Raw genomic sequence first — 17451 nt, forward strand, 5'->3', positions numbered from 1 at the left:
CGATGACTGCTCCAGCAGATAGACATCAGATACTGCCTTATCTGGGATATGGTAAGTCGATGAACGAGGAGGCTCCATCACATTGAGACTGATGTATAGGTTGCAAACATTTTTTGTCAAAGCCTCGAGGAAAGGTCAAATCTGTAACTTTCCCGAACAACTTGGAGTCGTTGAGAGACCTTCTTATAAGGGTCCTGCATGTTGCATGTGTTGAGCTCTAGGGGGCTTGGGGTACATACTAGAGCAACATACGACCACAGGGCGACTCACCCTCCCCTGGTGGTGCGCTATGGAACAGGATGATTCGTTCTCCTATGGGCCACGATGATTCGTTCTTCGTGGCGACTATGGTACATGATGATTCGTTCTCCTGTGGGCCAGGATGATTCGTTCTCCGTGGCAACTGTGGAACAGGATGATTCGTTATCCTGTAGGCCAGGATAATTCGTTCTCCGTGGCGACTGTGGAACAGGATGATTCGTTCCCTTGTGGGCCAAGATGATTCGTTCTCCGTGGCGACTGTGGGCCAAGATGATTCGTTCTCCGTGGCATCCACTGACAAGATGATTCATTCTCCTGTGGACAGGATGATTCGTTCTCCTGTCAAAGCATCCTACCCATGCAGTCTGGGACTCATGGGAAATACCTCTCATCTGATCAATGAGCAGGGAAATGAGGATAGGGACCATAGTAGTTCTATCGACGGATGCATCGTTGTATCTACCGTACTCCCTATGCTAGGATGACCTCCATTGATCTAGATCAATGAAACTGATTTGGGATCAGTATGAGTGGTTTGAGACAATCTCTTGTGATATTGATCTGGGATCAATGAAACTGATCTGGGATCAGTATGAGTGGTTTGAGACACTCTCTTGTGATATTGATCTAGGATTAATAAAAATAACTTCGAGTCAATAAGAGTTATGTGACACACGCTCTTCAGATGAAACTGACTTCGGGTTAGTAGAGAATGGTATGAGACATTCTCGATCAATTCTTCTTCTTCATGGTTCAGCAAAGTAGAGCAGAGCAGAGGTCAACAAATAAGAGCAGAGCAGAGAAGTGCAGGGCACTGAGGGCAGAGATAGTACAGTCGGACATATAGATCAGCGGATGGATTTCTCCCTAGTTGAGACTCGAGAGGGAGTGTTAAAATTGGCAACGAAGGCCAAACTCCATGTGGGTCATCTTATTTATGGCAGCTAATATTTTTCTTGGATCCCTCTCATCGAGAGGTGTAGGATTGATCTAAAGATCATCCAATTCAAATAAGTATTTATGAAGATATGAATTTATTTTGATTATGGACAAATTGTCAAGTGGGCCAGCAACTTATGTAGGCTCAGAAACCCAACAGTCATGTCTATTCAACCTCTACGTTTTAGTATAAATAGAAGAGGACTTGAAGTCATTTGTCACACACACACTCACTCTTGTGATCTCACTTCATCCTATTTTGGGTTTGATGAAGATGAAAGCTAGAGGGAGTGCCCTAGGGTATACGCTGCCCTAGATCTAAATGCAATCATGGGAAAATAAGCTCTGCGTTGCTCAAAAAGCCGGAAAATCCGGAAACGCTGGAATTGCCAGAAAAGCCAGAAAAACCGGAAAAGTTGGAACTGCCGGAAAAGCCGGAACTGCCGGAACTGCCAGAAAAGTCGAAAAAGTCGTAACTACCAGAACTACTGGAAAAGACAGAACTACTGAAAAAAGCCAGAATTTCCAGAAAAGCCAGAAAAGCCGGAAAAGCTGGAAATGCCGGAAATGCCAGAAAAGTAGGAACTGCCAGAAAACCGGAAAAGCCGTAAATGCCAGAAAAGCCGGAAAAGCCGGAACTGCCAGAAAAGTCGGAACTGTCGAAAAAGCCGGAACTGCCAAAAAAGTCGAAACTGCTGGAACTGTCGGGAACTATCGGGAAGAGCTAGAACTGCCAGAACTGTCAGGAACTGCCGGAACAACTGAAGCATCTGTCTCCGAAGGAGAGCAGCATGCAAGGGACAACTAACTAACATTGGGATAGTTGTATGGTACTTAGAAACAAATACACCAAGTATGCAATGTTACAGCTAGCATGCAAGGGACAACTAGCATGCAACAACAAGCATGCTAAGGACAACAAGCATGCTACGACCAACAAGCAAGCAAGGGACAACAAGCAAGCAAGGTGTAGCCAACACATAGGTCAGGATGGCAACATGGTGCAGCAATGGCACATAATGCAATACAGTGATGGGTACAGTCATGATTAATGAAGCGTGATGAGATGCAACATAGTGATGATGGAGGCAGCATGGTGCAGCGCGGTGAGGTGCAACATGATGATGAAATGCAGCACAACGATAGGTGGAGGAGTCACCTTGGAGAATTAGTTGAAGCAGCATGTCTCCAACTGATCTCATGTATCATCTTCTTAAAGATGATCTATGCTCTTATCTAGATAAGTCAAAGTGTTGACTTCTATTGTAAATGTACTATCTCTCTCTCTCTGCAGAACTATTGAAGAACATATAAGAAGAATTGATCAAGGGTTTCCCCACATTGGGGTTTGTCCCTGGCTAGCACCACATCTTGTGTCCTCTTGTCTTGGCTTGTCTTCTGTGATTTATGTTTATGTTCTATCTTCAGTTTACTTTAATGCTGATGTGATTGCTAATCTGGAAAAGATATGGAGCTAACTGTGAAAAATGAAATAAATTGCTCTAAGCATAGAACATATCTAAAATTAACAAAATCACTGGAAAAGACACTGCTGAGTTGACTAACGAGGACTGATATAAATGTATATATGTTCTCAATCTGAAAAGATCTGCTATTCAAACTTCAAAGTCAACTTGCTAAGGGCAATACTTCAAGTTCTCTTATCCTCATTATTGCTCACTGTGTACATTTATTATATACCTGTTCATGTTCAGATTTGTAGTCATCTATTTTCATTCCAGCATTGAATATATATACATTTCTGAGTGCATTATAAATCAGTCTGTTTGTTTAAAAGTACTTTTATGGTGTGAAATGACCATTGTGCAAATTATTTGAATTTGAATAAATGAAAACCTCACCTACAGCAGTGTGCCAACAAAATGCTTGACAAAAACTCTCACTAAAAATTTCACAAATAACTTGAACTTGGCCATTTGTTGGAAATTTAAGGTACTTCTAGCGAGCTATCTTGCAGTGGTAACAGAGCATGTTCTTGGACAGCTGTCAGGTCTAAGGGCATATTATCAGTGAATTAATGAGTGTTGAAGACCACCCATACGTTACTTACAGAAGACAATACAAATTCAGCGAGCCTACCCCCATTTCTGAGGAGGAAAAGTCTCCAGGAAAGAGCAGAGAGGAAGAAGAACCCGGTAATATCCCCAATTTTGTGAGCATGAAAATCACTAAGGAAATTTTGGCAATTTTGATATTATTAATGAAAAAGGTGCAAATATTATTTTATTACGAAAAAGGGAGGCAAATATTAAAATGGAAGCAAATTCTACTTTATTAGAAAATGGCAGCAAAAGCCATTTAGTTGAAAGTGAACCCCACTAATAAAATAATATTAGAAAGGTGAATCTAGAAGCTAGAGGGAGGCTCAATGAAGAATTATAAAAGGAGGGTAGACTCATTGGCAAAACTTTCAATTCCATCATATCTTATTGTCATTGTTGAGAAACTCAAGCGAATTTCGATTTTGAGGGTTTCAAGCAAAATCCTCACTCTAGCTTTGGTGGATCTCATTGCCACCCTAGCTAGTCTCCTAATTTCGGTGGACGAAAGTGCCTCCCTAGTTGGGTCAATTTCCAGAATTCACTGAGAAAATCTAATCAAGCATGTTGCAGGCATTCTTCAACTCTTCTTGAGCTTGCAGGAGAAAAGATGTATTATATTTCAAGGGAGTTCGAAGTTTATTTGTGAATAGGCCGAGCCCTCAGATCACAAGCCAAGAACCACAGGTCACGTGTTCCATCTTCAGGTTTCAGTCAACAAATAAGAAGGCCGAATTTGTTTGTCACTCAGAGGACTGAGTTCCAAGGTTGAAGCAGAGGTCGAGTTCTGAGATAAAAAAGGGGCAGCTCATTTCTCTGTATAGGACAAGTTCTGGAGATATACACAGACGGCTAATCATTTATCAGTCCAAGGGCAGTGTTTGAAGGATTTATAGCAGATTTAGAAGGCTGAATTTATCAGCTAGCTCGTGGGTGGTCACTCTCAGTAGTGAGGGTCAAGTTCGTTTGTGAAAAAAAGCTTGGCATCTCCCCAAATCATTTGCTGGGTATTCACAAAGGAAGAGGTCAAGTTCTGCTCCATCCTCTGGGTATTCCTGAGGTCGAGTTGACTGAAGTATATATCAGAATTTGTGGGGCTGAGCCCAGAACACTTCTGGAACGTACCTGGAGTCTAATGTTATATAAAAAAATTATTATTCTGTAAAACTATTAGTTAATTAGGGCTGGATTTTTGCCCAAGCCTCTCTCTTTGTAAATCATCAAGACATTCATTATTAATAATATATATATGTTTTATGATAAATTGCTGAGTTTTCTACTTCATTTGGTATCAGAGCACGACAATTCTCGGCCTGCAACACACAGATCTAAGTTCCTCCATTCCACCCATTTCCCTACTGTCATTGCCGATACCCACTGCTACATCCCCGAATTTCCCTGCCTGTCCGCACACACACAATCGCTACTCATCCCCTGTTCCGTATTGACCGTCAGGTCGTTGTCAAGCTGCCATATTACGTTGATCTTGTCGCATGCTTTTCCACACATATTCGGTCGTTGCATCCGCATCATCCATCCGACACCGTTGTCAATCCCTATCACCGTCAACGCCGCTATCCCGGTGTCCATGTCATGTGTCATCACTGTCGACCCCATTTCTTTTTTTTTCCCACCGCCGATTAAACCGTTTATATTGTAACTTATATATATATATATATATATATATATATATATATATATATATATATATATATAATTAAAAATAATAATAAGTATTATTATTATTATTATTAGTATGTTTTAAAAAAAATTACGTTGGATAAGTATACTCCGCCACATACCAGATCAATGGTTGCATCAATGTCAATGCCCGATTTCAATAAAAAATTGATAGAACTTGAGGCTAAGGTGACCGAACATGGCGACAAAATTAAGACATTCATTATTAATAATATATGTATCTTTTATGATAAATTGTTGAGTTTTCTACTTCATTTTCGAGACATTGCAGGACACAACAAATGCAATAGAGAGTCAGCTCGAGGAGAACAAGAATGAATTTAAAAAGGATCAAGTAGACCTTTCAGTTAAGGTGGATCAAGCTATGGTGATGTTGGGTTGTATTTGTACCATCCTGAAGATTACACCTGATCAAATGCTCCAGAATAATGAGGCTACTGAACATCTCAATTCTCCAGATTCGTCAAAATCATCAGACGCACATGAGAAACCCGAATCTCAGAGGACATCTTCCATGCTTAATCAAGAAAATAGTAATACGAACTTTCAAAATAAGCAGCTCTGGAATCCATTCAACAATATGTCAATTTCAAATCAATACCCCTTTTTCGCTCCACTGTTAGCAACATATCAACGAAGAGAAAAAATCGAGCTACCCAAATTTGACAGTAACAAAAAATGCAACATTGCTTAGCTCAATAAAGCAAAAGAATATTTTGAGATTTACGATATTGACAATGATGATGAAAAGATCAGGGATGCTTCCATGAAAATGGAAGGCAAAGCATATAATTGGTATATGTGGTGGAAGAAGACGACACTTGCTATCATTTGGAGGAAATTTAAAGATGTGTTCTTTAAAAGGTTCCAAGGTATCAAGGAAGAAGAGTTCTTATTAACACTCACCACATTACGACAAAAAGGAGATGTGAATCAATATACTCGAGAATGGGAGACTTTAGCAACACAAGTACCTGGATTATCAAAAGCTCGTCTAATCCAATCGTACACCTCCAGACTTAAAACCCATCTATGAGCAGAACTTGAGCTTCATGACACTATGTCAATAGAAGTAGCAAGACAAAAATCAAAAGCTGTTGAAAAGAAATTTGAAGAGACGAAGATTTCCCCAGTCTGCAAATACGGATAACACAAAATATGTTCCACCACATCTTCGTGAAGGAGAAAAATCTAACGTGGAAATGCAAAGGATGAAAGAGGGCAAGTGAAAACGTTGTGGCGAAAAGTGGGACCCTAAACATAGGTGTGCTAAAAGAAAAGAGACCAAGAATCTGTATAACTGTGAAGCAACTAATGATTCAGACAGTGATGAATCAGACGTAGAAGAAATCGAAGATGCCTTAGAATTCTCTCCAGAACTAGACGACGAAAGCATTCCACAAGTGTCACTATCGGCTATGACTGGATATTATCGAAGATTTATTAAAAACTATGCCCATATAACCACACCCCTATCAAACCTTCTAAAGAAGAACTCATTTCGATGGAATGATGAAGCAGGAAAGTGTTTTGAAGATTTGAAGGAAGTTATGTCTAATGCCCCTGTATTAGCAACTCCAAACTTCTGAAAACCATTTGTAATTGAATGTGATGCTTCGGGTTTTGGCATAGGAGCAGTACTAATGCAGCATGGTCATCCAATCGCGTTCAAAAGTAGAAAGCTCAATAAGCACGAATGTCTCAAGTCTACATACAACAAGGAAATGCTTGCTATCATCCACGCATTAGCCAAATGGAGACAATATCTCTTGAGAAGTGTCGTTGCTTTTTCTAGCACCTGTAGCACAAGTGCGAAAGCTTCCTAGAGACAGCCTCTGGGTTGATTATAGACCAGTGCCTAGGACATCTTAAAGAGAGGAGTGCTTTGGAAGATTATCAGTGAGAGGTATCGGCAGCACTCCAATTGTCATGTAGTTAAAAAGATAATAAAGGGAGCTTGGTTCCATAGGCCTTCATGAAGGTAAACTCAAGCCAAGACATGGATCTGAATGTTTAGGGGGTAAATCGGGCCAACCTCAAACAGAAATGTCTGGTTCTGGTGGCTGACACACAACAACAGGCAGTCTTAACATTTGCATTGGAGTAAAGTGAAGAGGAGAAAAGGAAGGAGGGAATTCGGTGTTTAGGGTCGATTGCAATGCAGAATCCTAAGCCACAATGTTTCGGCAGAAATGTGGAAAAGGGACGAGATGAAAGAGCGGGAAGAGTGAAGTGTGTATTAAGGTTTCATGCCATATACCTCATGGGTACCTTTATCACCAAACAGCATGAGTAAATTTGTGCTCACACAGTTACTGCAGGTTAATCAAATAACACAAGTGGATATGTCTTGTACACAGGTATTGTAGGTTATAGACTAACATAAGTAAATCTCTCTTATACACATGTATTGTTTGCTATTTAGCGGCCTAGATAAATCCATGAATCAAAGAGAAACTGACACCTTCATCACACTATTTCAAAGAAAGAAAAACATATATGAAATGAGATTTATAGAGGGAAAAACATATTGCACATTGCCATGATTGGAATTCACCAAAGAGTTTCATTAATCTTTGAAATGAGTCCCATTCACCAGTCCATTACATTCAGCAATCTATAGCTCAAGTCCCTCATGAAAAAGCTTCATAGAACCAAAGTGGAACCACATAATTTGGACCACTGCAAGTGCAGAATTCCGGAACCTCTATTAAGTGTTTCTCCCCCTTATTTATACAGAAAAGGGGGCCTTGAATCACATTTACAAAATATCTCAGCCCAGGGCCAATTGTTAGATTGACTTGCTGTCTAGGCCTGCAATTGCTCTGCTGCCCAAACTGATTTCCTCGAATTTGATTTCGTTCTTGGAAATATAGAATCTACAGAATAAGAGAAATTACAAAAAAATAGAAAAAGAAAACTAAATGATGATGGAGGAAAATGTCGTCCTGTGGTTCCTGTGAAGGCCCCTAATCAGGCCACATCTCTGCCACAATGTGTCCCTCCTGCTGCTCGGCCGGTTTTTGTCGCTTTCGCCTTAGTTGCCTGAATCGCTCGTTCTCCAAAGCTGGGAGTGGATCGACTATGAGTTGCTTGTTACAAAGTAGAAGTGGAGAATGTCCTGGCAGTCCTTCGCTATGTATCTGAGTGGAGCCCCATGCTGAGCCATTAAGTCCTCCTGAGTCCCATGCCTCCATTTACTGTCCGAAGATGTGCAGCGAAGTAGTCGAATTCATTTTTGTGGCCCGTGTAGTCCTTGGTTTCTTGTTGCAGGGGCTTCTATAGGATTAGCCCATATCAGTTTGCAACTGCTCCATGCCTCTATTCAAAGTCTCAGCTGCCGACCCATCCACCTTTAAAACTCTGTACCACGCTATCGGAACATTTTTGTATCGGGACTTTTATTCTAGAGGACGCTACCAACAGCGAGTTCCGATGCTCCTTGGCCCCCTTTGGTTTAGCCCCTTTCAGTATTTCTTCATCATAGGACCAAGGGCTATGACCTGGGGCTTGGCCTCAAGGTGCTAGGGCCTTTAGACTCCTGTCTGGGGGCCTTTCTCCCTTTATAAGTGCTTTGCGTCTGGTTTCCTTAAGTCCTCACGACTGTGCACCCTTTATCGGAGCTCCTTTACTCGGCGGATCACAATCAAGGCTTCCAGTCAGGACTTTTACATTCTGATTGTGATAGTCCTTTAGCGCTCAGCCCTTTATGTGATTGTGGGCCAGCGCCCTTATCGGAGGTTCGCAATCGACGATTTCCTTTTGATCCATGAGAGGTAGTCGTAACTAACAAATTTCTCATGATTTTTGAATAGTCCACTTAGCACTCATGGAAATTAGTCAATTACAACTACCTCTCATGGAAATGGTCATAGATGAATGACTTACTTAATGCAGTTGAATCCCATAAAATGATGTCTAATATAACGCACTGCGAAAACCCCCAATACTTAATTCAAAAGAGTGAAGGGAACTCTACTTGAATGGTTCATGAGGCACAGTACTTGATAAGGTTTTGCAAATGGGGTAGCAAGCTAAGTGGGCTTGATTGTGGGGAAAACTCCACAGTTAAGCGCGCTTGAGCCAGAGGCGATCTGGGATGGGTGACCTCCTGGGAAGTCCTGGTTACCGGGTGCAAGCCCCGAAAGTGATGATTGAGGGTATGTGATTTATTTCACTAGTTTCAATCCCACTTCTTCACCCCTGTGAGCATCACCCAATGCAATGAGTGCTAAGTGGACTATTCAAAAATCATGAGAAATTAGTCAATTATGACTACCTCTCATGGAAATGGTCATAGATGAATGACTTAATTAACACAGTTGAATCCCATAAAATGATGTCTAATATAATGCAATGCAAAAACCCCCAATACTAAATATTCAATGCACAACAAAATTAGGAACCAGCTAAGCCATTTTATGTATTGATGGAGCAATGTACAATAGTATGGAAAGAGCATGTGGGCTTGCCTCAAGGGTAAGCTACACAGAACCCAGGTGTCGACAGTAATCCCAAATGCTAGAAAGCAAGTACTCCTCTAACGCTTTGCATTGTCTCCTAGTTACGGCAATTGTTGGCTTGAAAATGATGAAACTTCAGCGACAAACTCCTTGGCCAAAACCCAGAAAGAGTTTGGCCTGGAACCAACCACCCAAATTCGACCTCCTTTGTGGCCTACGCCCTTCAAGCAACTTCAGCAAAATAGCCTACAAGAAATGGCCACAAAATCCTCCTCCCAAGCTTGAAAGGAAGCAAACTTCACTCTGAATGGCTTGTTTAACCTCCACAACAAAGCTTAGCCTCAAGCGCTGATACTCTACCCACCAAATGAGCTCCCCAAACATTGCCTCTGCGCTGGCCCAGGTAGTGCGAAAGTCATACTACTAAGCCTGAAGCTCAATCAGCTCCCAAACTCCCCCAAAGGCTGAAAATCCTCCATAGCCTCTCCTTCGGGAAATCTCACAGCAAAACTCCACTGCTTAGCCCCACAAACAACTCGGCCTCCTCTCTCACTGCGTCCTCCAAAAATACGCACCACCTGGAAGGAAATGCTACTATTGGAAATCACAATGTGAATCTCCTCCTAAAGAAATGAAGGAAACCTTCCTAGGGTGGCACTTGAAGTCCCCCGAAGAAAGGATGAGCTCTTCGCCTAAAGAACTCATGCTAAATAGCCAGTGACTCGGCTAAACAGCTCCAACAACCAAGAGAAATCGATATACACTCGTGAATGAATGAGAAGAGGAGATTTTCCCTCCTTATATAGTTTTCGTGGGGGAATTTTCCCTCCATTTCGTCCTCCATCATGGGCCCCACTTAACCAACAACATGCAAAAGTTATCTCCCCTCTATGCATATCGAACTAGGGAATGCGTAATTCCCTAGTGAGGGTGGCCCCCATGTGTAACATAACTTTAAAACAAAACATCTTCTCCTAGTCTAATCTCCTAATAACATTGAATGGGGTCCACTAACTCCAAAATTGGCCCCATAATACAAAATTAAATCTTGTTCCAAAATTATTTAGGAAGGGACATTACAGTCCTCCCCTCCCAAATGTTGCTTGTCCCCAAGCAACTTCAATGTCGGATGCTCCAGAATGTGCTCTCCCTCCCAAGTGGCATCCTCATCCAATAGATTCTTCCATCACACCAAATATTCTTTGACTATCCTACTCCTGAGCTTCCTCTCTCTGGTTTCCAAGATGGCTTCTGGCTCTAAGATCAAATGCCCCTCATCATCAAGCAGAGGCAACTCCATGACTGTTGTAACCTGCTGCCCCAACACCCTCTTGAGGCATGACACATGAAAGATGTTATGAATCCTGCTCCCTAGTGGTAGCTCCAACTCGTAAGCCACCTCTCCAACTCTCCTGCTCACTCTGTATGACCCAAAGAATCTCGGCTGCAGCTTTTCGGCCCCCTTCTGCTTGAGTGTGGACTATCAGTACAGCTGCAATCGAAGATAGACCAAATCACCCTCCTCAAAATGTCTCTCTACTCGATGCCGATCATCATATATCTTCTGCTGGTTCTTGTTTGCCTGTAAGTTATCCTTAAGAGTCTTGAGGATATCTTGGCTCTCTAGGATCCAATACTTGGCCTTTGGGGCCCGGTTGTTTCCAAAAATAATATCAGCAAAAGATAAAGCATCATAACCATATAAAGCATGGAAAGGAGTCATACCAATGGACATATGATGGGTGGCGTTGTAACAATACTCTCCCAAGTGCAACCATCGAATCTCCCTCTTGTGAGATTCGTGGCTAAACAGCAGAGCGAACAGTCAAGTAATTTTGATTTGCAAGGTGTAAGAATGAATCCAAATGAGAGCTTCCTTCTCCTTTTATCTTCTTGGGCCTTCCTTGCCTCATGTGGGCCCCTCCATCCAGCTATTTGAATTCCCTCCAAGCCATTCAAATGGTCTAGTTCGAATTCACATGTGGGTGGCCCCCACATTCCACTATCAGTAAAATAAAGTCGAATTTCCTCCTAAGCCCCAAGTTGAAAATGCTGGGTTCTTTTCCTTAGCCAAAGTTGTGCAAAATTGTGTAGCAACACCCTGTTACAAATGTATTTGAGAAGGGACGTGACAATCTTTGTCAACCTTCACGTAGCTTCAACATGTCATCACGTAGTTCATCAAACATCTTATGGAGCCAAACTTCTTCACAGTTGATTGCACAAGTCTTATCTTCTTTCTTCGTAACAGAGTTCCGCTTTCACACTTTCATCAATAATATCTCTATCAGCATTAGTACTGTCAATCAATGTATTCCTGGATCAAACCAATCAGCTTCCGGTACAATGATATCAAAACTCTTCAATTTCTTGCCAAAGGGTCTTGTCATAAACTTCTCTGGATTCTCTGTCAAACTTTTATTAATATTGTGTCCATCCAAGATCTTATAGCTCCCTCTTTTCAGTTGAGGTAGGTGAACATCTAATCAAATTTTTCTTCCTCCTTAATCTTCATGCTTTGCCATGTTCTTCCAATTCATCTAACTGTCAATCAATTTTAGATAATTTTTCTTTTGACCTGCAACCTTTGTTAGAAGACTATGAAAGAACAAAAAGGCAAAGATAATGACATTAGTAGTAATCAAGAAGATGTAGAGTACTTATCTTTTGAAGAAGGTTAGCTCCCTCTTAATCTTGGACCTGCTCAACATTCTTGTCATTTCTATTATCATCAACGGTTAGAACTACTTCTTATAGTGGAAACAATTATATAGGGTTTTGTTCCTATGGTTCCTTTTAGTCCAAACTATGCTAGCATTTACAAACCCTAGATGCCAATGTCTTCAAGACCTCCCAATTCCAAAGTTCTACAACCACACTAGAGAGTTAGTTGTAAAACCCTAGCTTCTTCAAGGTCTTCAAGATTTGTCATGTTATAAATTGCAAATTTCTACAAGCATGCAAGCCCGAGAAATGCTTTCTTGAGATGAAGATCATTTCATTTACTGATCACAAAAACCTAGATTTCAAGGAAGTAATATGAATGCTAAATTTGCTAATATATCATTTATATCATGATCTCTAATAAACTTGTACAGACCCTTATTACTATCTTTAAAACATCATCACCATGACTTAGAAGACTTAATGTTACAAGCAATTCACATAGGTCATGGAACGCACAAAGATTATACGTACCTTTTCAACCTTACCTGTCAACAGAGATTCTATCCTTTTGTAACAGAAATTTTTATCTTGTTTCAGCAAAGTTGCTTCACATCTTCAGTCATCCAACTAGAGTACAAACCATATAAATTTCTCTGAGCTGGTCAGCTTTATTGATATGGTAGGTCTTTCTTTTATTTATAGGAAGAGTAGCATAGCAGCTTCTTGTACTTGTGCACTGACTTTTTATACCTTCACAGTCCTCCTTATGAAGAGATATAAGTCTGCTTCATATTCTTGTGTCACAGAGATGGGCCTTATATCTTTATCACAGAGTAGCATCCCTCAGGTTTTCGCACAGGCTGCCATTAAACTTGTATTTTCGATGACTCAAAAGCTTTTGGACATAGTTCAGATCACAAATCTGTATGTCATACACAGTCTATAGAATTTGCACATCTCTTCATAATCTCCAAATTTCTTGTCACAGTCCTTGCGCAGGGTTTATACAAAATTTTGGCCCTTTTAAGAGATATGTCGTAGATGGTTCTTATTCCTTGACTTGCCTTGTTATCTTCCTCAAAGTTATACTATAGAGATATTGCTTCAAAACTTTGCTCGCCTTTTTCAGATTTCATATCTTTTTGTCTACAGACCTTATCTTCTGATCAAATTTCCTTGTATCCTTGTCCTTTTCAAGAGTGAGTATTCTATTATTTCAGATCAAATATATTTGACTTGATGAGCTCCAATTGAATAAGTAGTTTTCAGATGTCAAGAAGATGTTACCACAGTAAGCTTCGAATGCCTCAGGTAAATGTTGCTATTGTAAGTTTGGATGCAGTAGTGAGTTGTCACAATGATCTCTTATCACACTAATTACCAGACCTCTGTATTCTAGCTTAAACTTTAGTTCATAATGTATCACAATCTCAGCCTTCCAGCACAGTACAAGATATTACCACGGTTTAAGTTTCTTAGAACAGATGCAGACCTTTTGTAAACAATTAGGATCTCTGTAGTACTCTTATACATTCGGACCTTCTTTGTCATAGTAGCTTCATATGTTTGGTTTGTTCTTCACAATTGTCATCATAGGTTGTTTTCTTTTCTTGAGAGAGTACACAGAGTTCATATCAGCCAAATTTTGTATACTGTAGAGATGATGACTTGAGTGCTTCTGAAACTTGTGTTACCATAGGAGAAGGTGCCTCTGAAATTCGCATTAGTACAGGAAACGCACTTCATAAATCTTCATAGAGACTCAGATATGTGTGCCTCAGGAACCTATGCCAAATATTTTGTCCAGAACACAGATCTGAATTTCGTCCTTTATTTACAGAGATACGTCATGTCACTGAAATTTGTTATTTCTCCATAGAAACTTGCGTTGGAGATATAATATGCCACAGAAGTTTTGTATCAGTGTGTGCCTCTGTTTATGGTTACCAAAAACTTCAGTGTTCTCCTTTCTAGCCCTTAACTATCAGCACAATGTAGTGAGTAAACTTTGATCCTTATTTGGCTATAGTACAAGACCTCCTGGTTGTCTGTTCCAGAATCAAGCAAGGATATAGCCCTTCCTTTATAGATGAGTTCTGCTTAGTAAGCATTCCCACAACCCATAAAGTAACCTTGACACCTTCTACCTTGGGATGAATTTCGGATGGTAATAATAGTACAGACTTCCTGTAGAAGTTTTAATTTCGGATTTGGAGAGAGTATATGTCACAGAGATATGTCATTTGGCTAGGAGAATTTGATATGGAGAATGAAAGAGTACTTACTTGTCAAAGGAGAAGACGCTGTTATAAGGATGATGATCTTCAAGTCTAGCTGCTGCAAGAGTGTCTTTAACTATGCCAACAAGATGTGATCTTCAAATTGCCTTTCTTCACCTTAGCTCTGATACCATGTTGAGAAATCAAGAGGCTTGTTATGAATTTAAATTCATAAAAATTATTAAAAGTATTAAAATTTTAAATATTATCTAAATTAATAAATGAATAATTATAATCAATTAATTAGCAATTTAAAAGTTAAATGAAGAGATATTAGTCCCAAGGGACATGTCTCTCTGATTAGGCATGGTCAGTCAACTCCTATTAAAGGAGCACCACCTCAGCCTTGTAATCATCATTCAAATTTTATCAATTAAATATATATATTACATTCAGAAATCATCTAGTGTATTTTTAACAATCAAATAGCAAATTAGAAATTTAGATTTCTAACAGTGGTATCAGAGCCATAATCCTCTGGTGGCAACCCGTAGCAACCACGCTCCCTGCGGGGCGACGACCCTGTCAGCCTCCACCTTCTCTCTCCTTCCCTGCGTTCAACTCCACGTTTTCCTATTCCGCTGCTCACATTTTTTTCGCTGTTCCCTGTCAGTTTTATTCCCTGGCGTCCCACACCCCGCATCCCCACCGCATACATTACATTCCGCTGCAACCGCCGTTGGCGACACAGTGCACAGTCAATACATCACGGGCCTGCTCCACAGCATGGAAGACCAAGCCATTGTGCGTCCACAAATCTCGGCGTCGTTTCCCGTGGAACAAGCTTAAGCGACGTCTGAGGTCAGAGCCCCGTCAGCAACCATGGCCTGTTATCGACGGTCAACGGTCATGACGGGGTCGAGCAAGTTGTCGTTTGAACTTTGGCATTATGTTTAATTTAATTAAAATTATATAATATATAATTTATAGTTTTATATAATAGATATATATATATATATATATATATATATATATATATAACTCATAATTATATAACATATATATTTGTAATTATAATTAAATTAATTAATATATTTTAATTAAAATATATATACATATATAAAATAAAAAATAAAAAATTGGGTCTTCAAGAAAAAAAAATGAAATAAAATGGTGGCCAACAACAATGACGATATGAAAAAAATTCAAGAGGACATCAGCAACCTAAATAAACGCCTAGATAATGTCGAGAACTCAATTAGTAAGCAGGACCAAATGGCCAATGATATCTCTTACTTAAAAAGCTTGATGAACCAACATTTCGGAGGGATTGATCCACCTTCAGCGACACAAAGTCCCAAGACTCCAGAAGGTGAAACTTCTCCAGAGCATGAGTTCCTCAGGCATGAGAAGCAGCGAATATCACAAATTCACTTTGAAGGAAGCCAATATTATACTAAAAGTTCCGAGAGGAACCATCTTAAAATTAAAAATGAATTACCCAAGTATGATGGTAAGAAGTACAAGGGCACCGTCCTATGGGTAAATAAGATGGATGCGATTTTTTTAGCAAACCCTCCACTCGGCGAGCAAGAAAGAGTGACTGCATCCAACTACCTAGAAATAGAAGCATATGATTGGTTTTTGTGGTGGTCATCTAAATGTACGAGTTGCTCATTCAATTGGCAAAACTTTAAAAACGCCCTGCTAAAAAGGTTTCATGACGAGGAGAAGGATGATGTCTACGAGAGATTCGTTCACCTGAAGCAAAAAGGATCATTTGAATTTTATCAATTAAATATATATATTACATTCAGAAATCATCTGGTGTATTTTTAACAGTCAAATAGCAAATTAGAAATTTAAATTTCTAACAGTGGCATTAGAGCCATAATCCTCTAGTGGCAACCTATAGCAACCACATTCCCTGCGGGGCGACGACCCTGTCAGCCTCTGCCTTCTCTCTCCTTCCCCTATGTTCGACTCCACGTTTTCCTATTCCACTGCTCACATTTTTTTTGCTACTCCCTGTCGGTTTTATTCCCTGTCGCCTGGTGTCCTACACCCCGCATCCCCACCGCGTACATTACACTCCGCTGCAACCATTGTTGGCGACACAGTGCACAATCAATACATCACGGGTTTGCTCTACGACATAGAAGACCAAGCCATTGTGCGTCCGCAGATCCTGACGTCGTTTCCCGGTGGAACAAGCTTAAGCAACGTCTAAGGTAAGAGCCCTGTCAGTAACCGTTGCCTGTTACCGACGGTCAACAATCGTGACGGGTCAAGCGAGTCGTTGTTTGAACTTTGGCATTACGTTTAATTTAATTAAAATTATATAATATATAATTTCTATATATATATATATATATATAATATATATGCAACTCATAATTATATAACATATATATTATGTAATTATAATTTAATTAATTAATATATTTTAATTAAAATATATATATATAATAAATAAAAAAATTGGGTTTTCAAGAAAAAGACGAAATAAAACGGTGGCCAACAACAATGACGATATGAAAAAATTCAAGAGGACATCAACAAGCTGAATAAACGCTTGGATAACGTCGAGAACTCAGTTAGTAAGCAAGACCAAATGGCCAATGATATCTCTTAAAAAACTTGATGAGTCAGCATTTCGGAGGGACTGATCAACCTTCAGCGACACAGAGTCCCAAGACTCCAGAAGGTGAAACTTCTCCAGAGCATGAGTTCCTAGGGCATGAGAAGCAGTGAATATCACAAATTCACTTCGAAGGAAGCCAATATTATACTAAAAGTTCCGAGAGGAACCATCTTAAAATTAAAAATGAATTACCCAAGTATGGTGGTAAGAACTATAAGGGCACCTTCTTGTGGGTAAATAAGATGGACGCGATTTTTTTAGCAAACCCTCCACTCGGCGAACAAGAAAGAGTCATAACTACATCCAACTACTTAGAAGTAGAAGCGTACAATTGGTTTTTGTGGTGGTCATCTAAATGTACGGGTTGCTCGTTCAATTGGCAAAACTTTAAAAACGCCCTGCTAAAAAGGTTTCATGACGAGGAGGAGGATGATGTCTATGAGAGATTTGTTCACCTGAAGCAAAAAGGATTAGTGAGTGAATACACTCACGAATGG

General features: G+C 40.0%; 1 protein-coding gene across 3 annotated transcripts in view; it reads right to left on the minus strand.

The window, feature by feature from the left end:
- The window catches only part of LOC149141845 (Urb2/Npa2 family protein), a 257141-nt gene that overhangs the window by 137164 nt on the left and 102526 nt on the right, over window positions 1-17451 (minus strand). The window contains exon 7 of one of the 3 annotated variants that reach the window (XR_016264825.1): window positions 14377-14494. The exons of the other annotated variants lie outside the window; for them this stretch is intronic. The gene's annotated coding sequence lies outside the window, so the exon portion shown is untranslated. The remainder of the gene's footprint in view (window positions 1-14376; window positions 14495-17451) is intronic. 3 annotated transcript variants of the gene reach the window in all.

The sequence above is a fragment of the Pinus tabuliformis genome, chromosome X (genome assembly GCF_031772625.1).
Source record: "Pinus tabuliformis cultivar Carrire ecotype Pingquan chromosome X, CPIR1, whole genome shotgun sequence".
Lineage (NCBI taxonomy): Eukaryota > Viridiplantae > Streptophyta > Pinopsida > Pinales > Pinaceae > Pinus > Pinus tabuliformis.